Source organism: Pan troglodytes, chromosome 23 (assembly GCF_028858775.2).
Source record: "Pan troglodytes isolate AG18354 chromosome 23, NHGRI_mPanTro3-v2.0_pri, whole genome shotgun sequence".
NCBI lineage: Eukaryota > Metazoa > Chordata > Mammalia > Primates > Hominidae > Pan > Pan troglodytes.
In genome coordinates, this window is record NC_086016.1 from 35,970,613 (window position 1) to 35,986,063 (window position 15,451).

General features: G+C 46.1%; 1 protein-coding gene across 9 annotated transcripts in view; it reads right to left on the minus strand.

Annotated features, from left to right (window-relative positions):
- LARGE1 (LARGE xylosyl- and glucuronyltransferase 1) overlaps positions 1 to 15,451 on the minus strand; it is an 851,853-nt gene that overhangs the window by 803,696 nt on the left and 32,706 nt on the right. The gene's annotated exons all lie outside the window — the stretch shown is intronic.

A 15,451-nucleotide genomic window follows, 5' to 3' on the forward strand; every position in this document is an offset into this window, starting at 1 on the left:
GGCAAGACACTATTTCCACCCAACGATCACTGGAAAGTGTGCAGTCAGGTCCCCCTGGGTTCAAATTCCACCTTGGTACTTAACTGTCTGTGAAAGTTCAGGCCAGTAACTTAGCCTGTCTGTGCCTCGGTTTCCTTGTCTGTTAAACATGGAATAATAAAGTTCCCACCACAGAAAAGTAGTCAGAGGACTGTAACTGACTCTGCCAACATTATATACATGTGTATGGAGCCACTGACATGTCAGATGCTATTCCAAGTGCTTTACATGGATTAATAATTCACACAGCTCTAAAAGGTAAGGACTGTTGTGATCCCCATTTTACAGAAGGTCAGCGAAGTTGAAAAACGTCCAAGATGACATGACTAAGCAGAGGATACAGGATTCACCCCAGGCAGTCTAGCTCCAGAGATACACCACTTCATCTATGAGGTTAGGCCCAGTGGCCAGCAAAGAATTAGCTGCTCAACAACTCACTCACTAGGATTATAATAAATATTACTGGCTTCATTTTTATAAGAACCATTGCCTCCAGAGGGGCAATTTTATTCTGGCTTTTGAATTAAATTTCAGAGCCAGGGCACTGACCCTCGTGCTATAATAATATGTATCTCTACCCACACCCCACCCTCACCATTCTGGAGAGAAAGGCAGGCTGGGGGAACTGCCTGCTTGCAGCTTTATGGGTCAAGCTGCAGTCTCTGGGCCAAAGAAGCTGGGGGTGTCTCCATCCCAGAATTGTTGGCAAATCTCTCTGTGGCCAGGGCCAACTGCAGAATGACAGCCACCACCTGTCCCTCTTGACTGGGGAACCATGGGGGCAGAGGGCTGTGCCACAGAGAGAGCAAAGCTCCTCCTGAACACACATGCCCATCTCCAACCATGCCAAGGGGACTCCAGGCTGAGCAGAGATGGCCCTCCCCAGCCCGCCATGCCTGCTGCATCCTCTGAGCAGTGACTGGTGCTAAAATCCACAGCAATCAACAGGCAGCAGCCCCAGCCATGTCCCATGCCGCAAAGCAGGTGACCGATGAATTTAGCTCGCACTTGGCAGCACAGGGCATTTTCACTTTGGTGGGAGGAAGCCGCCTGATTTCGTTTAATTGGAAGTTTCCCTCACCAGTGCCTGAGAGTGCTTGTCAACAGCAAGTGGAAGCGGGAAACACAGGACAATGAGAAGCCTGCCTGTCCCACACTCTGACACCTCCGGCAGCCCCACCTGATGGGCTCTGCTAGCCAGGTCACTTCTGGTAGGTGAGGTGCAGCCTTCAGTGCCCGGGGGCCAGGAGCGTGCTGCATCTGGGCTCTGGGATGCAGAGCTATGGGTTCCTCCTCCACAGTTTTCCAGCAGCCACTCCCAGATAGGATTCAGTCCAAAGATCTCAACCTAAATATCCCAATCTTGGGATTTTAGAACAAAACGTCATAGAAGAAAACATACAGGATGGTCAAGAACGCAGGCTTTGGAGCATGTAATTTCTGTGTCTGAATCACTGATCTATTCTCTCACCATGAGACCCAGCAGTTGGGTGGGCCTCTGTGGGCACAGTTTATCATCTGTACCATGAACATGGGAACCAGGTTAGAACCCCAGGCCTGGGGATAAAACAGGACTGAAACTAACTGGACCCCCATACTGGTCCCCATGATAACTCCAACCATTTGCTCAAAAGTGTGGGCCCACGAAGGTAATTTATGGAGTCACAAATCAGGAGAGCAGATACCCTTAGAGACACAGGGGGCAGTGATGGGAGAGGGGGAGGATGCACTCGGGTCACTGGTAACGTCCTATTTCTTGTTCTGGGAGCTGGTGATACAGATGTGTTACCTTGGTGAAAATTCACCAAGCTGCACACTTATGCTTTCTGTGCTTTGCTGCTGGTATAATATGCTATACTTCTATTTAAAAGCAAACTAACACAGGAACAGAAAACCAAACACTGCATTGTTCTCACTCACAAGTGGGAGTTGAACAATGAGAATGCATGGACACAGGGAGGAGAACAACATACAACAGGGCCTGTCGGGGTCGGGGCGGTGCAGGGCTAGGGGAGGGAGAGCATTAGGACAAATACCTAATGCATGCAGGGCTTAACACCTAGATGACAGGTTGACAGGTGCAGAAAACCACCATGGCACATGTGTACCTATGTAACAAATCTGCACCTTCTGCACATGTATCTCAAAACTTAAAACAACATAAAAAATAAATAAAATATAAAATAAAAATGTACTGAAAAAAAAAAAGCATTGGCATGGGACACAAAAACTGGCCTTTATGACTGTCCTCGGCTCAGGGCAAGAACTCCAGATCTGAACACTCTGGTCATCTCTCCATATAAGCCCCCTTCACCCAGGGCTGTATTTATAAAACCCACCATCTAATGGTACCACTGTAGTTGCAGATGCCCCGAAAACTGTGAGCGATCATCACATCCAGTGACCCCAAAGCATCCTCTCTGCCTTCCGTAAGTATTTACTGAGCATCTTCTATGTACCAGGAATGGATCCAGAGGTAAACAAAACTAAGAAAGTCCCTTTTTAAAAAAAGCTGATTCTATGGGTCTGAAGAGAAGGGAAAGAATACCATTTACTGAGGCCCTGCTATGTATAATAATGGTGTCCTGGGGGTGCATCTGCCGTGTAATTTTATTGTTAACCCTGTTGTGAGGTTCAGTCTAGTCAAGTTTATCCCCCCATTTGAGGTATAAACTACCCAGTCTACACCAAATGAAAGCCCCAAGTATCCTCCAAAAAACATTTTTTTCCCCAAGATTTTGTAAGAAACTAGCACAGCAGTGCTCTGAGGACAGATTATCTGGGTTCAAACCTTCATTGAATGACTTTGGCCAAGTTTCTTAATCTCTCTATGCCTCAGTTTTCCCATTTTCAAAATGGGAGAAATGATTACTTCTTAGAATTCTGGAAGGATGTAATATGATGATCCAGGAAAATACTACAGAACACTTGAAATGTGGCTACTCTGAAGTGAGCTGTGCTATAAATTAAAATACAGGCTGGGCGCGGTGGCTCACACCTGTAGTCCCAGCACTTTGGGAGGCTGAGGTGGGTGGATCGCTTGAGGTCACGAGTTCGAGACCAGCCTGGCCAACATGGTGAAACCGTGTCTCTACAAATACACAAAAATTAGCCGGGCGTGATGGTGCACATCTCTAGTCTCAGCTACTCGGGAGGCTGAGGCACGAGAATCGCGTGAACCTGGGAGGCAGAGGCTGCAGTGAGCCGAGATCGTGCTACTCCACTCCAGCCTGAGCAACAGAGCGAGACTCTGTCTCAAAAAAATAATAACAATAATAATAAAATACATACCAGAGTCCAAAGACAGTATGAAATAAAGAATGTAACATATGAATTTATATATATATATATATATTTGGTTATGCTGGGCTAAATACAACATATTATTAAATTAATTTTACCTCTTTCTTTTTACCTTTTAAAAATATGACTACTAAAATATTTAAAATTACGTATGTTGTTTATATTGTATTTCTTTTTTTTTTTTTTTTTTTTTTTTTTTTTTTTTTTGGAGACAGAGCCTTGCTCTGTTGCCCAGGCTGGAGCGCACTGGTGTGATCTCGGCTCACTTCAACGTCCACCTTCTGGTTTCAAGTGATTCTCCTGCTTCAGTCTCCCAAGTAGCTGGGACTATAGGCACCCACCAACACGCCCAGCTAATTTTTGTATTTTTAGTATACAAATACATATTGGCCAGGCTGGTCACAAACTCCTGACCTTGTGATCCGCCCGCCTCAGCCTCCCAAAGTGCTGGGATTACAGGCATGAGCCACCACACCCGGCTGGCTTATATTGTATTTCTATCTGACAAAATGCTGTTCTAGCTTATCAAACTGTTTTCCTAAACAAAGGCAATTCCTTTCTCAAAGGAATTTTCAATCCCAGCTCTTCAGAGAAAATGTTACATCTCAATATATAAATACGTTAACTTCATGGATGTAGAAACTAAACATGAACCTGATGATGTGCCTGAGGTCAAGCGGCTAACAAAGGTAAGGCCAGAATCTGACCCCAGATCTAACTCAACGCTGAGCTCAGCTCTTCCTGGTGCTCAACACTCATTTACCTCTACCTCTGAATCTAATCCTTAAAAGAGAGGCTTCTCCAGGCCATCACCCCAGGAAAGACTCCAGAACTAACATTCAATTACTTGTCCCTGGGATCACCGATGGATGCTGTGTTTAATAGGATAAGAGTGTTTGATAGCTTAAGATATGGTTTTAAAAGAGTGAGGGTAAATGTTTGCAGAGATATCATCAGGATGCATGATATTCAGATGCTTTCAATACTTGGCCATAGTGACATTTCTAGTCCCAGTTTCTTTTCTTCTTCTTCTTCCTTTTTTTTTTTTTTTTTTGTTTAGATGGAGTTCCGAGCCCAGGCTGGAATGCAATGGCGTGATCTCAGCCTACCGCAACCTCTGCCTCCTGGGTTCAAGCGATTCTCCTGCCTCAGCCTCCCAAGTAGCTGGGATTACAGGCATGCGCCACCATGCCTGGCTAATTTTGTATTTTTAGTAGAGACAGGGTTTCTCTATGTTGGTCAGGCTGGTCTCCTGACCTCAGGTGATCTGCCCACCTCAGCCTCCCAAAGTGCTGGGATTGCAGGCGTGAGCCACCACGCCCAGTCTCTTTTCTTCTTATATACAGCACATCAAAGAACAGGGGATGCCTCAGGGCTGTAATGTTCAGGAGGGGCCACAACATCCCAAGCACACTAAACTAACATGGAATCCTCCCAGCAGCCCCATGAGACATGGATCCTGCATCCCCATTTGAAAGATGATGAAACCACTCACAGGAAGGCTTACTGATTTGTCCACAGCCACCCAGCTAGTAAGTGGCAGAGTAGACTTCAAACCCAGTCTATATCTAGTCTTCCCACTTAACAACTGCAAATCCACCCTTCATTTTAGGCCTCCCTGTCTTTGCTCTTCCTGTCCTCTGTGCTAGAATATCTTTTCCAATTGACTTATTCTGGCAGGTCTGGCTCAAACCACTTTTTCTTTAAAGCCAATACTGTTCTCTCCCTTTTAGTAAAATTAATTAACCACTCTTTACTTTGGTCACCCATGAACTTGAAACACCATCTATCCTGTACTCGCCATAGTATATTAGAATGTGTTGCTTATATGTCTGTTACCTCCAAAACAGCATCAGCCTCTCTTCAAAGAAGAGGCTATGCCTAATTCATGTAGGTATCTTTGGCTCCTGACACGGTATCAGGTACATGGGAATTACTCAGTAAGTATCTGCTGATTAAACGAATGTAATAAGCAACCAGCTCATCTTGACACCCTGTTTTTTGTTCTGAGTACCTTTTTCCCAACCTGCTTCACTCTTCTGAATTCTGATGTTCTTCCCCATGGGTGGCTTCTCCACCAATCTGCTTGCATGGAGAGAGGCCAAGTGCACTGCTTTCAACTGTAGCTTGGTAACACCAATTGTCACCTCTCCATTTTTATTAATTGCTGAGTTAATCAAGCACTCCAAATTGTGTCCACCCATGTTAACATGCTCTTATTTCTGCAAGCATTTCCGGAAGACCAATAAAACAGGTTTAAGCCGAAGTAAAAGAATCCCACAGCCTTTTGGACCCAGCATGATTGCCATATTTTTCCAAATATCTGGGCCCAAGTCAGATCAGACGAAAGAAAGGTCTTGACCAAAATCTCAACCATCCGCAGCTTCTATGGAGCAAACAGCAGAGCAAACTATGATAGACTCTCTCATTTGAACATTCTAACTATCCTGCAAGACTGCCATTACCATGCCAGCATTCAGATAAGGAAACTGAGGCTTAATTGAGAAATGTACTATATTCCAGAGCCAGAAGAGACAGAGATAAGGCCCAGACCTTATCCGTGCACAAGTCATGTGCAGTCTCTGCCATGTGCGGCCTGAAGGGTACACTCTTACCTGATCCTGTGGCCTGACCCATCCTCCCAGGCTTAACAGCTACGTTCTGGTCATTTCAGTGAAGCAGAGCCACCCCACACAAATGATGTGTTCTTTCCTCTGGGAAAGCTTTGCTAAACCTCCCAGCCATAAGGGACTGAGATGCTTTCATCTGAATCGTCAACTAGGTGTTGCTTTAAATTTTGGGGAAAAAAATTCATATGGCTATTTTCATTCCTTCTGCTCCTCTTACTTTTGACATACATATTAACATAAGTATATGCTTCTCCCTCACACCTGCCTCGCTGTGCACCATTCTGTGGACAGCCAACCCAGCAGCAGAGGGATGGAAGCGAGATTTATTTTATATGTGAATGTACTTTTTATTAGAATATATTTTATGTTTAATATACTTTGAATTTATGTTAATGTACTTTTTAGCCTTCTGATTGCAAAGAATAAATGCTATTCTTACAAACTGTCCTCCTGCAAACTGTCCTTGTCTACTTAATAAGTAGCTTTTTAAATTTTTTTTTTTTACTTTCAATAAAGATGCCACAGAGGCTGCTGGGCCAAAACGCGACGACATTCTCTTACAGGCTCCCATATGGAGAGTCTGACGTTCCAGATGCCTTCTTGTGTACCAGGTTTCCAGAACACAGTTACGAGCCCCCCGGGGCCGGAAAAGAAGCTCTGCACACACAACACGCTGCATGGCTTACTGTCCAGCTCAACAAGCAACTTGCTCAAAGCCTGTAGCAGGCCCTAGTGCCCCCAGAAGTCCCTGCACTAAATCGCCCAGGTGAAGTCACCTCCAGCTCTCCAAATGAGCAGCTGGAGGACTCAGAGGAAAGGTGAGCATCTGTGTGGGAAGGCTGGTCTAAACCTCATCACCTGGAAAGGATTTTTGAGAAATGAAAGGTAAAGAAATAAGAATTATAATTGGGTTTATCAAATGTGGGTAATAACTTGACCCTTTTTAAAGAAGAGAAGTGTGGTTAAAAGGCAGAGTCTTACAAAAATATGTTTCCATGGCAAATTATCACAGCAAAGAATCACAGCCATTTGTTTTTCAGATTCATCAAAATATAAACCCCAATTTCAACAGTTTTGTTTAAATAGTTCCCTCTCATAAAACATACAGAATATAGACCCATGGACCTTATTTTGAAAAAGACCCACCTACAGAGTATATTTCAACTCATGTTAAGCCTTGCGGTTTCAGGAAACAAGTTACAATGTCTCACTACAAAAGGTTAAGGAAATAGGAACCCTTAAGTGAGTGATCATCTTCAAGAGCCTGAATATGAAAACAGTGGCACATGGGGCAGGTTCTCCAGACATCAGGCTAACACTGCAAAGCCCTCAGGGCAGTACTGTAACCAGGAGGCCAAATGTGGCTGAATGAAAGTCTCCAATAGCACTTTAACAGAGGAGTGGAGGTACTAACACCTTTGCCACACCCGCAAATGCTATCAATTATCTTTGCGTTTTTTTTTTTTGAGACGGAGTCTCGCTCTGTCACCCAGGCTGGAGTGCAGTGGCACGATCTCGGCTCACCGCAAGCTCCGCCTCCCGGGTTCACACCATTCTCCTGCCTCAGCTGGGACTACAGGCACCTGCCACCACGCCCGGCTAATTTTTTGTATTTTTAGTAGAGACGGGGTTTCATCGTGTTAACCAGGATGGTCTCGATCTCCTGACCTCGTGATCTGCTCGCCTCGGCCTCCCCAAGTGCTGGGATTACAGGCTTGAGCCACCGCACCCGGCCAATTCTCTTTGCCTTCTATGAAATGAAAAAAGGCCAGTAACCTGGGGCAAATGAAATGCCTGTGTTTCAAGTCAGTGCAGACTATATCCAAATCATACCAAGATGCCCCCCCACACCCAGTTCCACCCTCAGCAGTGATAAAGGGGCAGGTGAGGGAAGCAGATGCCAGCCAGGAGACCTCTCAGCAGGGGGGCATTGTTAAAGCTTAGGAAAAACATCAAAGATGAAACTCAGCCTCTCATCAGTAACACTGGAACAGGAAGGCTAATCTTTATCATATAAGGCAACTAAGACTACAAATGAGGTATTTTGCAAATAAAAGTTTCATACATTCCACAGAGTAAAAGGATGCACTGAATTATCTCACTTCAGCATGTCTAGGAAACCTGTGAGATTTGATCATGGGACAACAGGTATGCATCCCCTGCTTACATAAATGGGCAGGAATTTTAATTTTCTCCTGCCGTTCTCCTACCTTTGCTATGATTAACTTGAACTCCAAGAGCCCCAAATGATGGGGTTTTCAATAGACTGATGGAGCGCTCTTTTAACTAATCACTCCATAATCCAATTTTCCTCACGTGCGTCTACAAATCACCCCCATCTCTCCACAAATCCAAGAGGCTATGAGACATGACACACAGCCAGATGAATTATGTTGAAAATGGGAAAACTCATCACTTTGGGCCCTGGATTGCAAATAATAACCAAGAATGGGTTAGAAGATTTCTAAAGGTATGCTTGGATGCCAATGCCGGAGAAGTCTGTGCGGCAGGAAGCTGCTGTTATCTTTACGTTTCAGCCTCAGCAGCTTAAGACCCTTCCGGTGAGATATGATGCAAAGGGCCATGCACACACCTCCAGCACCCACAGTGTGGGGGAGTGCTGCTTTGCAAGCAGGATGATGCTTGGCTACCACCTTGCAGCCTCCCCAGGAAGTTTCGGTATTATTATTTCCATTGCAGAGTCAAGAAAATTAAAGTGTAATAAGATGAAGTAACTCAACCAGGGTCACAGAGAATGTAAGCAGCAGAGACTCAGACTCATATATTTCTCAAAGCCTTCCAGTACTGCTCCCTGGCCCAAGTCACCTACATCTCCTGCCTGAAGTACAGCCCTCCGCAGTCTCCCTATTTCAGCCTTTGCTACCTGGGGCCAATGCACAACCAAGAAGTAGCCTCATGATCCTGATAAACATGAATCAGCTCATGCATCTTTTCCAATGCACACTGTGCCCAGGAGACCCAGAACAATTGGGTTCCTCTCTGTCATCCTCTCCCAATACTTTCCTAGGGGCTTGCGCCCTTCCAGGCACACGACCCCTCTGTGGTCTCTCTATTAGCAATTAAGAAATGGCCTGAAGGCCTTTGCACTGGCATGGGCCTCGGCTCTTTCCCCAGAAAGCCCCATGACTCATTCCTTCACCATCTTCAGGCATCTGCTCCAATTACCTCTGCAAACCCTCCCGGACCAACCTCCTTAAAACCGCAAACCCTAACCCACTCCTGCCAACACACACACTCCACCCTCCCTCTCTCTCCCTTCTGTATTTTCTTCTCTCCGAGTATTTACCACCACAGGAGACACAGTACGTTTTCCTTGTTTTGTGTGTTAGTCTATCTCCCTCTGCCAGAACACAAACTCCATGAAGGCAGGGACTCGTGTCCCTTGGTTTACTAACAGTCCCACAGTACTTAGAACAGTGCCTCATATACAGTAGTGCACAGTAAATAGTTGTGTGATGAATCAATGAGAAAAATAAAGACTTGAACCTATCTAAGTCAGGTGGTCTCTGCCCACCGACCACACCACCTGTCTCACCTTCAACAAGAATGTCAGCTCATTCAGGGCAGAAACCAAGGCCATGCAGTTGGCCTCAGTCAATGCCAGCTTCCTCTGTGTACGAATCATTACTGCAGCTGTCCGTCCACGCTGCTGGGAACACACCACTTTAAAGTGATCGTGCGCTTGCAGGGAACATTATCCTGGGTCACTGTACGTTGACCCTCTTTCCTCTGATGGCATTAACGAGTGTGCTCTTCACACACTGCTATCATTCAGGGTGAGTCAGTGTGGGAGAAGCAGCCCACTTATCAAACCCCCTTTCTCTTCTGAGGCCCCCATATTGTGCCAGCCCACGCAAAGGGCCTGACTATGGGAAGGCATGTGCCACATCCAAGTGACTGTCAGTTTGGCTGGAATGTCACAACTATGCAGGGAATCTGTGGGAGACCGGGCAAGACCAGATTGGGGAGGCCCTGAAAGGCCAGATGCCACCATCCCGCGGAGCTGCCAGATTCTCGAGGTCACAGCTTGCACTGCGGAGGGCCGGCAACCCCGCCTTTAATCTGCCTACCCAGGGAAGGAAAGCCTCCACCTCCTGCAAATCACCCTCTTAGTGGCATGCATGCACTTACTCCAAAAGTCAACCTTTGTCAACAAAGGACAATGACAGGAGCAACCCTAGGTTTCCTGATGGCACAAATCAACCTCCCCTCCTGTTTTCTGAAGCTCAAGCTCTCTGCAGCTTCTGAGATGCTGCCAAGCATACAAAGGCGGAGTCACCCTGAGCCCATGATGGCACCAACAGCGCATGTATTTGTGAGGCTTTCCACGCCGGGGGAGGGGGGGGGAATTAATAAAAGGGCAGGTAAAACCTTGGGAAGAATACGAATAATTACTGGAACTTATTTAAATGCTGAGTTAGGCAGTTTTTCAATGATAACTCACTTCATCCTAATGCTCTGATTAACCATTATCATCCTCGTTTTGCCCATGCAGAAACTAAGGCTCATCGGCTAAATAATCCACATGAGCCAGAAAGTGACAGCCCTCGCTTTCAAACCTAGGTTTACAGGGCACAAGGGTGTGTGTTCCACAGGCGATACCATGCTTCCTAATACCAGTGACTCTATCACTTTTTAAGTTGCTGAAAATATAATTACATTGCTACTGAGCCACTTTATTTCAAGCTGATATCTTAGCTGACCCTCTGCGGAGGGGGCAGCTCCAACTCCTGCCTCTGAGACTTCATCCCAGGAGTAGAATTGGGGTACACACCAGTACTTCAGATGGCTAAATGCACGTGAAGTCCCGAGCCCCAAGTTCACACCAATCCCCCTAAGCCTCAGTCTGTTTACCTACAAAAATAGGAATGTTTATCTCATATCAATATCACAAGGCAGCCTTACGGAACTACTGATATTGGTAGAGCAATATGAAGCTTGTTAATGTGCTTTATAAACTCTGAAAGGCTATTAAAACAAAGTTATAATTATAATGAAATCTAGTGAGTGACACCCATTCAGAGGTCTCACTGCAGGCATAAGCAGCTCAGCTACCCTCCGGGAGATGAAACACCCAACCTACAACTTCCTGTTCACCTTCCGCTGGAGCCCACGTTTCTCATAAAAGATCATAAAAGATGTGGCCGGGCGTGGTGACTCACACCTGTAATCCTAACACTTTGGGAGGCCGAGGCAGGTGGATCACTTAAGGCCAGGAGTTCGAGACCAGCCTGGCCAACATGGCAAAACCCCATCTCTACCAAAAAATACAAAAATTAGCCAGGCGTGGTGGCGTTCCTATAATCCCAGCTACTGGGGAGGCTAGGGTATGAGAATTGCTTGAACCTGGGAGGCAGAGATTGCAGTGAGCCGAGATCATGCCGTGGCACTGCAGCCTGGGTGACAGAGTGAGACTCTGGTCAATAAATAAATAAATAAATAAATAAAATAAAAGATGTGAGCCCCAGGAAGGGTATCACTGAATTAAAACTCCCTCCTGTGAGCATCTCAGGTAACCACGCAGCCAAGCTGAGGTGCAGGCTAGATCCACGGAAGCCAGCCCACAGCAATCCTGCTCCCTGGTGCTCGGTAAGGACCCAGTAAATTCCCACCTCCCATTCTCCTCTCCTACACTTGGGGACTCAGACACTCTGACTTAGGCCCTCCAGCCCTCCTACAGGATGTTCCTGGGACTTGTGTGACTAGGGGGCACATTTAGAGAAAAGAAACTGGCAGAGAATCTAGTTTGGGCTTAAATTGTTTTTATTCCTATGTTATTTAAACATTAAAGTGGACTGGGCACAATGGCTCATGCCTGTAATCCCAGCACTTTGGGAGGCCAAGGCAGGCGAATCACTTAAGCCAGGAGTTCAAGACCAGCCTGGCCATCATGACAAAACCCTGTCTCTACTAAAAATAGAAAAATTAGCAGGGCATGGTGGCCCACACCTGTAATCCCAGCTATTTAGGAGTCTGAGGCAGGAGAATTGCTTGAACTCGGGAGGTTGCAGTGAGCCGAGATCATGCACCTGGACAACAGAGTGAGATTCTGCCAAAAAAACAAAAAAAAAAAAAAAGGAAGGGAGGGAGGGAAGGAGGGAGGGAGGGAAAAGAGAAGAAAAGAGAAGAGAAAAACATGTAAGACATTAAAATTAAAAAATTATTTGTATAGTAAATGTTTACTGAGCACCAAGTACCAGGCACTGCACTCACCACTGCAGGATAGAGTGGCAAGGAAAACGACAAAAAGATACCCCTGGCTCTTGTGAAGCTTCCAGTCCAGCAGGGAAGAAACAAATAAACCAGAACATCCCATAAAAACCTTTAAAGTCAACTGGGAAAAGTGCCTCGCAGGGCTTTACAAATACAGAAGGCAAGTTTTGGTCTGGGCAAGGTGGTGAGGGTAGGGTGAAAAAGCGGTAATTAAACAGAGACCTGGGTCAGAGCAGGGGTTATCGAGGCCGGGGTGGGGAAGTGAAGGAAACAGAATTCCAAGTGAAAAGAACAGCACGTGAACATCGAATGAGTTCTGCTGTGGTCTGAATATCTATGTCCCCCCCAAAATTGCTTTGTCAAAATCCTAACCCGCAATGTGATGGTATTATTAGAAGGTGGGGCCTTTGGGAGCTGTTCATACGATGAAGGTGGAACCTTCGAGAATAGGATTACTGCCCTTAAAACAGAAACACTAGAGAGCTCCCTCGCCCCTTCTTTCACGTAAGGACGCAATGAGAAGGCCAAAAGACAGCAGGCCCTCAGCAGGTGCCGAATCTGCTGGTATCTTGATCTTGGAATTCCCACATTCCAGCACTGCGAGACCTAAACTCGTGTTATTTAAAAGTCACCTGGCCAGGCGCAGTGGCTCACAGCTGTAATCCTAGCACTTTCGGAGACCGAGGCGGGTGGATAACCTGAGATCAGGAGTTCGAGATCAGTCTGACCAACATGGTGAAACCCTGTCTCTACTAAAAATACAAAAATTAGCCAGGCGTGGTGGGTGGGTGCCTGTAATCCCAGCTACTCGGGGGACTGAGGCAGGAGAACTGCTTGAGCCTGGAGGTGGAGGTTGTGGTGAGTTGACATCGTGCCACTGCACTCCAGCCTAAGTGACAAGAGCAAGACTCCATCTCACAAGAAAAAAAAAAAAAATCACCCAGTTGATGGTATTTTTACTTCAGCAGCCTGAACAGACTAGGACAAGGTTCTCATGCCTATTTTTGCTCTAAAACAATCTTGAAATCAAAACAAACTTACAAGGTTTACCTTGAAGATCAACGCCAATACAAGTTTCAGTGAACGTAACATACGTTTGTTTCTATTCCCCTGACCTAAACCACCACTTCCCAGAGGGAATAGGGTCCGCTTTGCTCAGGCTGGCCAGGTTCTCCTGAAGATGGTGGCCCCACCCTGTGCATGGAGCTCATTCCATCGTTCCTTCCCAATGTGGACAACACTGTGGAACCACCAATGCTCCCGTTCCACAGTCAGGCCCCTCTGCACTTCATTCTCTTTCTTCAATTGAAGAGGGACCACTTTGTACCAAAGCAATGCCTCACCTAGGACCAGTATTTGGTTGTAAGTAGTCACATTCGTGACCCAGAAGATGCTTATATTAATTTTAGATGACATCAAAAGGTCAATTTTTAAAAAACGAAAAAAAAAAGTAATAAAAAAAAGTCTTACAGAACATCCATGAGCCCACGAAGGAACACTGTTTGAGAAACAAACTCCTTCCTCCCTTCCATTTTGTCACCATCTTCAATGACCTCATGAAAATCCCTTCCTTCTGCATTTGCAAATGCCCTTCCATTTCCCTTCCAACCAAGAAATGATGTGCACGTGGTGGACAACTGTACTAATAAAGCTCGTGATAAAGAATATTTGTATCACACACGGGGGAGGTGGGTAACATTTATGGAGCCCTCCAACTACCTACAAAGCACCTTCGAATATATCCTCACACAGGCTGGGTGCAGTGGCTCACCGCTGTAATGCCAGCACTTTGGGAGGCCGAGGTGGGCGGATCACCTGAGATCAGGACTTAGAAACCAGCCTGGGCAACAGGGCGAAACCCCATCTCTACTAAAAATACAAAAAATTAGCCAAGCATGGTGGTGCGTGCCTGTAATCCCAGCTACTCGGGAGGCTGAGGCACAAGAATCGCTTGAACCCAGGAGGCAGAGGTTGCAGAGAGCCGAGATCACAGCACTGCACTCCAGCCTGGGCAACAGGGCAAGACTCCGTCTCAATAACAAAACAAAAAACAAATATATCTTCATACAACACTCACGAGTCTTGTAACATACTTCACTCCCTTTAGAGATGAAGAGACTGGTGGTTTTCGAGCAGCTTACTTAAAGTCCGTTACACATTTAAGTTCCTGATATAAATCAGCATCTGCCTGACCCTAAAGCCTGAGCTTTCAACCAGGATATCACCTCACTTCCCCAAAAGAAAGCATATACTGTAATCTGAAATCAAAACTGGCACAATAAATAACAGATGCCACCTGCCCCTAAAATTCTTACCGAGCTCCCTTCAGAAGCGTCTTCATTCTCCTTTTAATTTCGTGAGCTTTTTCTCAAGCCCCCTCATTCAACAGAAATGGAAAAGATTCTTATTCTATTGTATTGTCTTCCGTTTTAATTGTCAGGTTTGCAAGTGTATGTCTGACAATTTTCGTGGCAAAGGTCCAGGAAGCTCCCTCCTGGGCTAGGCAGACTTCTGCACACCGGCAGCATTTCTTAGCGCCATTTATGACATCTTTTTCAATGAGAGAAAAGAAAGTGTATTTTTTGGAGCCCATCCATTCATAAGTTTGAGATTCTGGAGCTGGAATAATACGTATCTGGAAATTTTGTGTAATGGTTTCCTTAAATAGACCCTTTATTCTTGGTCCCCTCTAAAGTCTAGCAGAGACATAAGTCAGGCTCTTCTCAAATAGGGACTCTGTTCAATCAACTCACGCCAAGACCATTGATTGGGAACATCCAACATGGGGAGGCAGGCTCTGGGTCTGGTGTTTGCAGGGGGTCCCGGAGGGGCTCATGGACAGGAAACAAAGGCGATGCAAGCAATACTCACGGAGGCACCTACAAGGGGACGGGGTCATTTGAACTGGGTCTTAAAGGGAGAGTGGTCTGGAGTGACCAGAAGATAGAGGAGGGGAGAACTGAATAAAAATGTATTCATTCATTCATAACTTTCTGAGTGTTCAATGAGGGAAGGATGTGAAGCTCGGTGCCAGAAACACAGTGTGAACCAGGAAAACGGAAACGGCCCCCGCCCTTGTGTAGTGTGAAACCTCATGGGATAGACAGATGAGGAACACACAGGCAAATGCAAACCACCAGCCATGTCAGTGCTGAAAGGGAGGCCCCAGGTTTCTGCCCCCCATAAGTGGGGAGCCAGGCCAGGGCCCTGCCAAGCCCTCCCAGCCCAGCTGGCCCACTGGCTCC